We start from the raw sequence: 9852 nt of genomic DNA, 5'->3' as shown, positions 1-9852 counted from the left end.
GAATAAACCTTCGGTAGTATCCAGAGAATCCAAGAAATGATCTTAACTTTGAGGTTCTTGGGCCTTGGCCAGGTTTTTAAGGCTTCAATCTTCCCTGGATCTGTCTCAACTTTGTGACACAATGTGGCCCAGATATTTGACGTTTGGAAGAACTTGCATTTTTCTGGAGACAGTTTCAGTCCATACTCTTTCAGACGTTCAAGGACTTGTCGCAGCCGGATTTCATGCTCCTCTAGAATGTTCGAGAAGACTATGACGTCGTCAATGAGACCAACACTTCCTTCCTGTTGAGATCACCCATGCACCTCTCCATTAGTCTTTGGAATGAGCTGGGCGCATTTGTTATCCCTTGTGGCATTCGGTTGAACTCCCAGAATCCGAGAGGGCCCACGAATGCCGTTTTCTGCTTGTCAGCCTCTTCCATCTCGATCTGGTAATAGCCCGACTTCAGGTCAAGGACTGAGAACCACTTTGAGCCAGTCATTACTGAGAAAACTTCTTCCAGATTGGGCAATGCGTATGCGTCTTTTATTGTCTGGGAGTTGAGCTTCCTGAAGTCAATGCACAGGCGTACTGAGTTGTTCTTTCGAACTACCACTAGGGGTGATGCAAAGGGGGATTCTGATTCGCGGATGATGCCGGCTGTTAGCAATTCTTGAAGGTGCTTTCGCACTGCATCCACATCCTGCGGGTGAATTGGTCTGGCTCTATGTTTGAAAGGAGTCTCATCACTTAATTTGATGTGATGCTTCACTTTATCTGTATAACCAAAGTCAAGATCATTTTGAGCAAAGACTTCAGGCATGGAGTTCAACAGCGATGTAACTTTGTCTTTCCATTCAGGTGATACAGGAGAGTCACCAAAATCAAACTCCATCTTGGAGTGGGCAGATTCTGAATTGCTTTGATAGGAATTACTTGGGCTCGTGTTTTGCTCTTTTGCTATTATTTGTTGGATAGCATGGACCTCAGCTAGCACAGTCTTTGGAGGAATCACCGTGTCATTTTTTGTCTCGTTCTTTATCAGGACTGGTAGGTGAAAGGATCGTTTAGCAAGTAGGGTGTGTAAGCAGCTAGCCACCAGCAAGCCATTGGGCAGCGAGGACAAGTGGTTCCACGGTGACCCATTTTTCTGTGTGAGCTCTGTTCACATGGATTAGCCCATCTAGGACCACTGTGCAGCCTGCTGGAACGATTTCAGGTGTGTTTCCCATTACTTTCACCCATCCAATGGCCTCAGTACTTGCTTGCTTCTGTCTCACTTCAAGAATCTTTATAACAGCTTTGTAACCATCAAGTGCTGACTGAGGGCGGCCAATGTTCTTCTCAGTATAGCTTGAGTAGAGGACATCTAGTGAGTTGGTGCCAATGAGGATCTGGGGCATGTTAGTCATATCTGGAACCACTAGCGCCAATGTTGGCACTTCAGTTTCAGTTCCTAGAAACTCTTTGGGGAAGATCAGACTCAGCTCTACATATCCAAGGTAAGGCACAGCTTGTCCATTTGCTCCTTCAACCTCCAGCAGGTCATTCAGCGGTTTCATTCGATAGTTTGATAATTGCTTCTGGTAGAATGACAGGGGGATTGTGGTGACTTGAGATCCGGTGTCTATCAGACAATTTACTTCCTTTCCTCCAATAATAATCTGAGCTGTGCACTTTGTTCCCACAAGCCCCTTTGGCAGTTCGATGAATGATGGTTCATGTTGAGCAGAGTTGTTAGTTACTTTTTCAATTTTCTTTGGGCGCTTTTCTCTCCTGAAAGTCTCTGTTTGCCCTTCAACAGCGACTTTCAGCAGTTTAACTGATCCCACTTGAGTTGCTTGTCTTTACACTGATGCCTCTTTTCTTCAACGAGGGCAGTATTTGGTTCACGTTCACAGCTTGGTGCAATATGCCCATCTTCACCACAACGGAAACAGTACCAAGGGCGGTTTGATGCCAGTCCACTAATATTGCGCTGCTCTGCTGTTCTCTGGTATGTGTTTTTGGTCATGTGGGGGCTCTGCACTCCACGCGTGGGGATTTGACTTTGGAGCTCAGCGATCTGTCTCTTTAAAGTAGTCATTTCAACTTCGGGACTGTCGATTTCACCTTTTTGAGGAGTAATGTTCCTTGATGCGACTTGAGCTTTGATTTCTTTGACTTGTCCCTTTAATTCATTGATCTCCGCTGATTCAGGATAGCTTGTCTTGTTCTTTGGTTGAGGTGGGTGATTTCAGAGTAGAAACTTGGGATTGAAGATCCACAATTTGTCTTTTTAATGCATCAGTCTCAGCGACCGCAGCATCAGAGTATTCACTGGAGTTAACAGCTTGGTGGTGTGTTGCAGCTTGAATGGCACAGGAACTTGGCACAGGAACTTGCCACCAAGGTGTCTCCTCATCCGATCTTCCTTTGAGGCGTGTCTGTCCTCCTCCATCCTGATAAGGAACACCAGCTTGGCGAAAGGAGGAGGTTGTGTTTTTTTCAGTTCCAATTGAAGGTCTTTAATCAAATCATGGTTCCAAAAGCCTCTGCAGAATTGTTTCAGAAGGCTGCGATTCCTCTCCCCTTCTGCAATGCCACTTCTTCTGATTGCTGTACTCAGGATAACTTGCAATCTGTGTAGGTAGCTTGATGGCTTCTCACCATCATTCTGCAGAGTGCTCATGAACTTGGCAACCAGGTCGTCTCCATCTTCCACTGAGCCATAGACTGAGTCGAGGAGCTCAAGATACTCTGAGGGTGAGGAGTGAGCTGCCTGATAACATCTGTGGCCGGAGGCAGTAAACTGTGTAATATTATCTGTGTTCTGTGTAAGTCAGAGATGGATGGATCAGTCATCAAAAATTCAACACTTGCACGCCAGGTATCATAGTCTGGTTCACTGTTTGGACGTGGGCTTTTCCCTGAGAAGACTCGAAGGTGGAATGACACTTTCTGGTGTGACGTGGCAACATCGTTCTTTACAACGTGTTCAACCATCATCTTTTGGACATTGGGGGGGATTACATCACTCACAGTGAAAACTGGGTGGGTCTTGGCAGCAGCATCTCCTCCTGCTAAGTTGTGGTGTGCAGTGTTCATTTCTGGTCCCTTGGCCGGGTTTTTAGAATCTGGGTTCTACAAGGGAGTAGCCTGTGGTGAAAGTGCAGGGGAGCTTGTCTCTCCCTGTGTGATCATCTTCTTAAGCTCCTCCTGGAGCATATCTTGAAAAGATCTCCCACTTGCTCTAGCAATGTTTTGCAAAGCTTCAAGATATCCCTTGGTGGCGCTACTGCTGGCATCAAGTGTGGTGACACTTTCTAGAGCCTGCACTGTGACTTCTGCGTCATGGGGGGTCTTGTAAATTAAGGGCAGTAGAGGTCTTAATGTTAGCATGGCAGAGCTCTCTTGAAACTCAATTATCACATGGTGATGGAATTTAGAGGTTGGATCATCAATAACCAAGTGCCGATTTATGGGGCCATGAGTCTCTAAATCTTTAACTTTTTTACCTAAGTTAGTATTTGTGATGCCACTAATAATGACTGAGTGTGGGACATTTACTTTTTCAGTGTTCACTATTTCCATTTTAAGTTTTGAAAATAAAAGTTTTTCTTTTAGTGTGTGGTCACTCTTGGTACAAACACGATATCTCTCCTGGCTAGCTCACCAACTTTTATGTTACCAATACCTGGTGTCTATGGGCCAGATCGTCAGAAGATTCTAGTGTTCGTAAGGAGATACGGTACTGTCTGCACAAGAATGACACACGGAAGCAATGGATATATTTCAAATATATATATATATATATATATATATTTGGTTTAATGTTTATGGCCACTTTGCAACGAGGAAGCCTCTAATTATTCAGGAAAAATTAAGAAAAAGACTCTGGAAAAGAGTCTTCCCTTACAAAACAAAAACAAAACAAAGACACAAAACAACAGGATTTAAAACACCTCTGACCAAATTAAAACATCCCTGAATCACACGTCTCAACAAAACAAACAGTACTCAGCAAAACTGAGAACAGCTTACTCCAAAGATCTAGCTTCACTCAGTCCATGTGGAAAACCACTCCGGTTTGGTCCGTGCGATTAAAAAATAAATAAATAAATAAATAAAAGTCTCTTGCCCCTACCACACTGCAGAAACAACAACACCTGCTCCTTCCGTTCAGGGTTCAAAAGGATCGCTCCGATGGGGGGTAGCTCGCCAGTCTGTACACCGCTGCAGACCTCCAGGGTCTCCAATCACTTTTATATCAATAATATTTAAGGTAATTTAACAGTGTAAAACATAAATGATTTACACTTAACTCTATATAAATCGGTTCAAATAAAATACTTCAAAAGCCATTCGAATTGTATTTTCTTTGTGTTGTTACACTCAGCAAGCCATAGTTTAGTTACTGAAAGAAATTATAATTTTGAAGATAACTTCTATAAATCACAGATTTACATATTCCTTTTCACCATAAAGCAAATTAACACAGCTAGCAACATCACTAGCCCATCAACAGACCGCAACATCAAACAGTCAAGAAAATGCATAACCCAACGGCAAAACTACAATCTGCCCGCAGCCCCCGCAACGGGCCTCACATCCCCTCCCCCACATCAGTCACGGCACGCCAAGTGCAGCGACACCACGCGCTATGCTAGGCAGTTAGCAAGCAGCATTAGCTGCGGCCAGTTAGCGGCTTATCACGTTATTTTCTCACCCAAAAACACAATTCAAATCCAAATGTTTACACAAGGAAACTCACCAAGGGTTTCGATTTACTGCACAGGCTTTTCGGGACTTTTAGTGGCGGGGGAATCTCACTTCTTTAGGTTACTATTAAAAAACAGTAGTCTATCGTCGAATCTCATCCGTGGCTCATCCCGAAAAGGACGGATCTCCTTAACTGCTATCTGCTGACGCTAAAAAGAGGCGGGTCTAATTTCTGATTGGCTAACTAAGCCAAACCAGTTTTCATGCGACTTTGTTGAGTTACAGGTGGTTTAACAAATCACACCATACTATTTAGATTCAATAATTTGAATGCATTCATTTGCAATATTTTCCCAATATATATCTTTATCTCATTCTGTGGCACTATTTAGAACGACAATACACAAGCCATGTATTTTTTACTGATTAGTAACAAACTTTTAAAAGGGGTTGTGATTTAAATCGAATTAAATGAAACGGTGTCATGTAAACCTGGGTTACACATCCACCAAAGTTGCCTCATTGGCTACAATTGGCCCTGAGATATCCATCTGACTCCAACCAAGACTTCCCATTGGATACATGATAGGCTTAGCTGCTGCAGGACCCTTAGCCAATCCACACACCCAAGTGCCTGAGGAATACAGGCAATTGTTTATATGCACTTGAATCTAACTGGGGTTCAGCCAAATCAACAACTTTTTCATATTCATATTTTTTTATGAATTTTTTGTATCCACTGTATGATTGAATATTGTGTTTAAACGACTTATATCATTTACTGAGAACTGCATGCATGGAATAAAAATATAATATTCTCATGTTTGGAAGTTTTAACGTCGAAATCTTGTTTTCAAACAGCTAATTAATTAAAATGTCTTTCAATTCACAGTCAAAAGTCCATGTGGCATTTCCCATTTCCATTTGCAACGGTTAATAATGTAATTCTTAATGCACTATATCGATGGAGTCTTTCCTTTTGGGCATTTGTGGTGTTTTTTTTTTTTTAATGATTTATATTGCAGAGTAGGATCAACTTAATTGAATTGCTTGGGGTGGCTGACTGCAGGGTTAAGCATTATCCCGATATAACGAGCTGCTAATTAATTAAAATGTCTTTCAATTCACAGTCAAAAGTCCATGTGGCATTTGCCATTTCCATTTGCAACGGTTAATAGTGTAATTCTTAAAAACCAAAATGATTTTGTGGAAAAAATACTAAATTAATCAATGTGTGTTGTTAAACTTTATGGACAATATACCATCTCTTAAGAATATATTCTTAAACATACCTTTAATACTATATCCAGTGTTTCCCACAGACCAAGGACCAATGTGTGGTGCGGGGGTGGGGAGGGGGGGGGGGGGGGGGGGGTTGGGGCGGGCGGGCGGTGCGGCACGGCGGCGCGGCGGCGTCAGCGCACGAGTTTAGTTTTTACCAGAACTTTTGATTCTGTGACATTCAAGGAATGAATTGCAACAGACAACTAAAGCTGGAGGTTTTTATTTCAAGTACAAATTATCTCAAGACCTACCTGAACCAATATTTAACTTTTTTAGGAAAAATAAAATAAATATATACTATAGGTACAACAAGGCAACTAACTAAAATAATGAATGCAATGCACATATTGTCAGGGAGGGCAGCCGACTGAGATCTAAGGACTTGGAAGGCTCCTAGGATGTCCAGCTCCTGGAACCTCCTTTGTTAGTTCTGTCTCCAGGCCAGTAATGTAGGGTTGGATGACCTACAATGAACAGATCAGCACATTTTCTCTACCAGGAACAGAAGGATCGAAATTACTTTCCCTACTCTTATTTTTTTAAAGTTAAAATCTACACTAATCTGTTTCCACCTCACCTGTTGTTTCAGCAACATTTTGTCTGCTGTCCTCCTGGCCTATATTAATCAGAATCTCTCCTGAACAGCCCGGCCCCTGAGAAGCACTGGGTTGTTCAGCACTGTTTGATGCCTAGGAACATTCGAAATAAATTGATTGTCTGGACGAGGCCTTTTTTGGTGCAGAAAAAACTTTTCAATACTCATCTGGATTAAAGCAACAAACATCAGAATAAAATAATATTAAGAATAGAATGTAATAAATGTTTTCTATTCTTTTTGATATGGGCACCGTATAGGCCTATCTAAACTATAACCGTATTTCATCTTAATCGCAGTGTTCGCTGCGTTACCAACGACGTTGTCTATGATGACGGTTGCGGGATGTTCAATATCAATAACGTTGAGTTCAAAAAGCTAATATTACCTTTTCTGAGTTAACAAAAAATTTGGGCAGGTGTGTTAGACCACAGTATATCATACTAACCTTTGGTAAACTGCAAATGTCGCAAACCGTCTTCTCTGTGCCAAATATATTTTTCAATTGACCTCAAGCATTGCGCGTGGACAGGAGGAGCGGGCGAATCAGCCGTCAGTGAGTGTGCATGTAACTCCGCGTTTACATGCGGACACATCTGATCCGCATAGATGTGGAAGAACAGCTCAATCGGAATAGAAAAGTATCATATATATACGCCTCAATCGGTTCGGAATAGAATTCTATGCGGAATAGAAGAGGTGGTGTTGTCCGCTATAAACACTTATTCAGATTAGTTTGGGGTTTAACTTAGAGCAGCTGCAGTAGTTCGCAATTGGTCCACTCCGTCTGTACTGTAATGCACACCGAACTTTACCGCTATCAAGGAAATTGGATTTATTGCCTGATTCACGTCTTTGTTATTATCACTCCGTAGTAGTTACTGTAGTACGGTAACTTATCAACCCCAGCGTGTCCGGTTGCTAAGCGACGGGTGACATCGGTGGGTTCATGTGTTAGCGTATCGTCGCTCTCGCTCCGTGTGTGTGTGTGTGTGTGTGTGTGTGTGTGTGTGTGTGTGTGTGTGTGTGTGTGCGTGTGTGTGTGTGTGTGTGTGTGTGTGTGTGTGTGTGTGTGTGTGTGTGTGTGTGTGTGTGTGTGTGTGTGTGTGTGTGTGTGTGTACGAGAATGACAGGGAGAACGTGTGCTATGCGGAGATTAATGGACCGAACGATTTTTAGATTTCCAAATCGCGTTATAAAAAAATAAATAATAATAATAATTTTAATTACACAATGGTCTATGTATGGGAAACACTGATATCGAAACATGGAACAGAATGATAATGATTGAAAGATAATCATTAACTAACTAAAAGTGAAATATTTTTTCTTTGAAAATAGTTCTTCCCCAAAAATAATTGCACTGCGGTGCATGCTGTTGCCTGTAACTGCCACGCAAGGGCGCTCTATCACTTGCTATGACCCGACGCTACATGAGCACGCACTGTCTGCACAGCAAAACCGTCTCAATAGCTTAAACTTGATAATTCACGGTTATTTTCAAACATTTAAATATTGCACCCGTGAGCAAAAACACTGACGATATTTTTCATCATCAGTATTCATATAGGCTACATCTTATGTTTTGAATCAGAGCAGAGGGCCAGTCACTTGATAAAGCAGTGCCAGGATTCAGTCCTCCTCCCCGAGGTATCCCCGCTGTGAACTTACAGCGTACGTGTGTGTGTGTGTGTGTGTGTGTGTGTGTGTGTGTGTGTGTGTGTGTGTGTGTGTGTGTGTGTGTGTGTGTGTGTGTGTGTGTGTGTGTGTGTGTGTGTGTGTGTGTGTGTGCAGAATCTAAAACAAGCACCGGTCCATTAGTTACAATATTCATAAATATGACCATGACCATGGCCTACTGTCATTTCTAACAATAGCCGTATAATGGCACCTCTATGCCTACACACAGCACACATGACAGGAAATCGATATTATTATCAATTTAGTGGGACTCGTTGCAAATGTTATTGTCATGAATACTGATGGATCATGAATAAAGTTAATTTGTTGGGCATGTTTTGCTGATCTGAGGTCGGTTAGGTCATGCACACTGCACAAGGTGGTAAGATGTGAAGGGTTGATAGGGAGTATAACTGAGAAACTCCAAATAATATTAAATGCGGCCTATATGAACTTAAATCACTTTTAGACCTGTTCCGGTCCTTCCTTATTTTGGTAATTATTTTGATGAAATTCTATTCAAGCTATTTTTTATTGTGTAATTCAAGGTATGTTTATCTTTGTAAAAACAATAAAAATAGGGGTTTGAGAGAGCTTTTCAACCCTTTTTAGTGAAAACTGGCTAAGGGGCATTTTGAAGTATAATTTAAAGTGCATGTGTTTTTAAAATAGTTATTTATCTTTTAAATCTTCATCAAAACAAAACAATTATTGAAGGGCAAAATAATATGTACCAACTCCACAAAGGAGCCCAGCTCAGACCCTGTCTGCAGAAACACACCTTCACATTAACATAGTGTCACAATGCACTGGAGGTCAGCGCTCATCATACGTTCTGACAATGTTGGACACACAGACAGAAAGATAGGTAGATCTATCCATCCATCTATCAGTCAAACCAACTATCTATCTATCTTTCTTTCGATCCATCTATCGAAATATTGATGGTTAGACATACAAACAGAACAATAGATAGATGAGCAGGGAGACAGACAGATAAATATATATAAATACATATATAAATACATATATACAGACAAAGGTTCCTATATATATAGACGAATAAAGCTAATTAAATAGATGGATAGAGATATAGAGATAGAAAGAGATACAGCAATATGAAGATAGAAAGATAGAGACACAGCATGAGAGAGAGAGAGAGAAAGAGAGAGAGAGAGAGAGAGAGAGAGAGAGAGAGAGAGAGAGAGAGAGAGAGAGAGAGAGAGAGAGAGAGAGAGAGAGAGAGAGAGAGAGAGAGAGAGAGGGGGGGGGAGAGGGGAGAGGGAGAGGGACAGATAGAGGGACAGATAGAGGGACAGATAGATAGATAGAGGGACAGATGTTTCTGTTGGTGTTCTTGAAAGGAGTTATTGTATTACGGGGTGTTACCTGAGAGAAGCACAGTATAACAGATCTACCTACTGATTGAGTTGATTGTCGTTTTAGCTATAGATGATTTGGTTTGTTTTTGTTGTATGGGAAATTAAAACTGTTTAAAATTTCTACAGTTTAAACAATGTACCGAAAATAAATTCCACAAGCGTTAAACTGAGGTATTATAATCACAATGTAACATTCTCCTTCAGATACACACGTAGAAAGCACTTGAC

The sequence above is a fragment of the Gadus morhua genome, chromosome 7, assembly GCF_902167405.1.
Source record: "Gadus morhua chromosome 7, gadMor3.0, whole genome shotgun sequence".
Lineage (NCBI taxonomy): Eukaryota > Metazoa > Chordata > Actinopteri > Gadiformes > Gadidae > Gadus > Gadus morhua.
The sequence above is the reverse complement of the archived record's forward strand: the minus strand, read 5'-3'. Positions refer to the sequence as shown.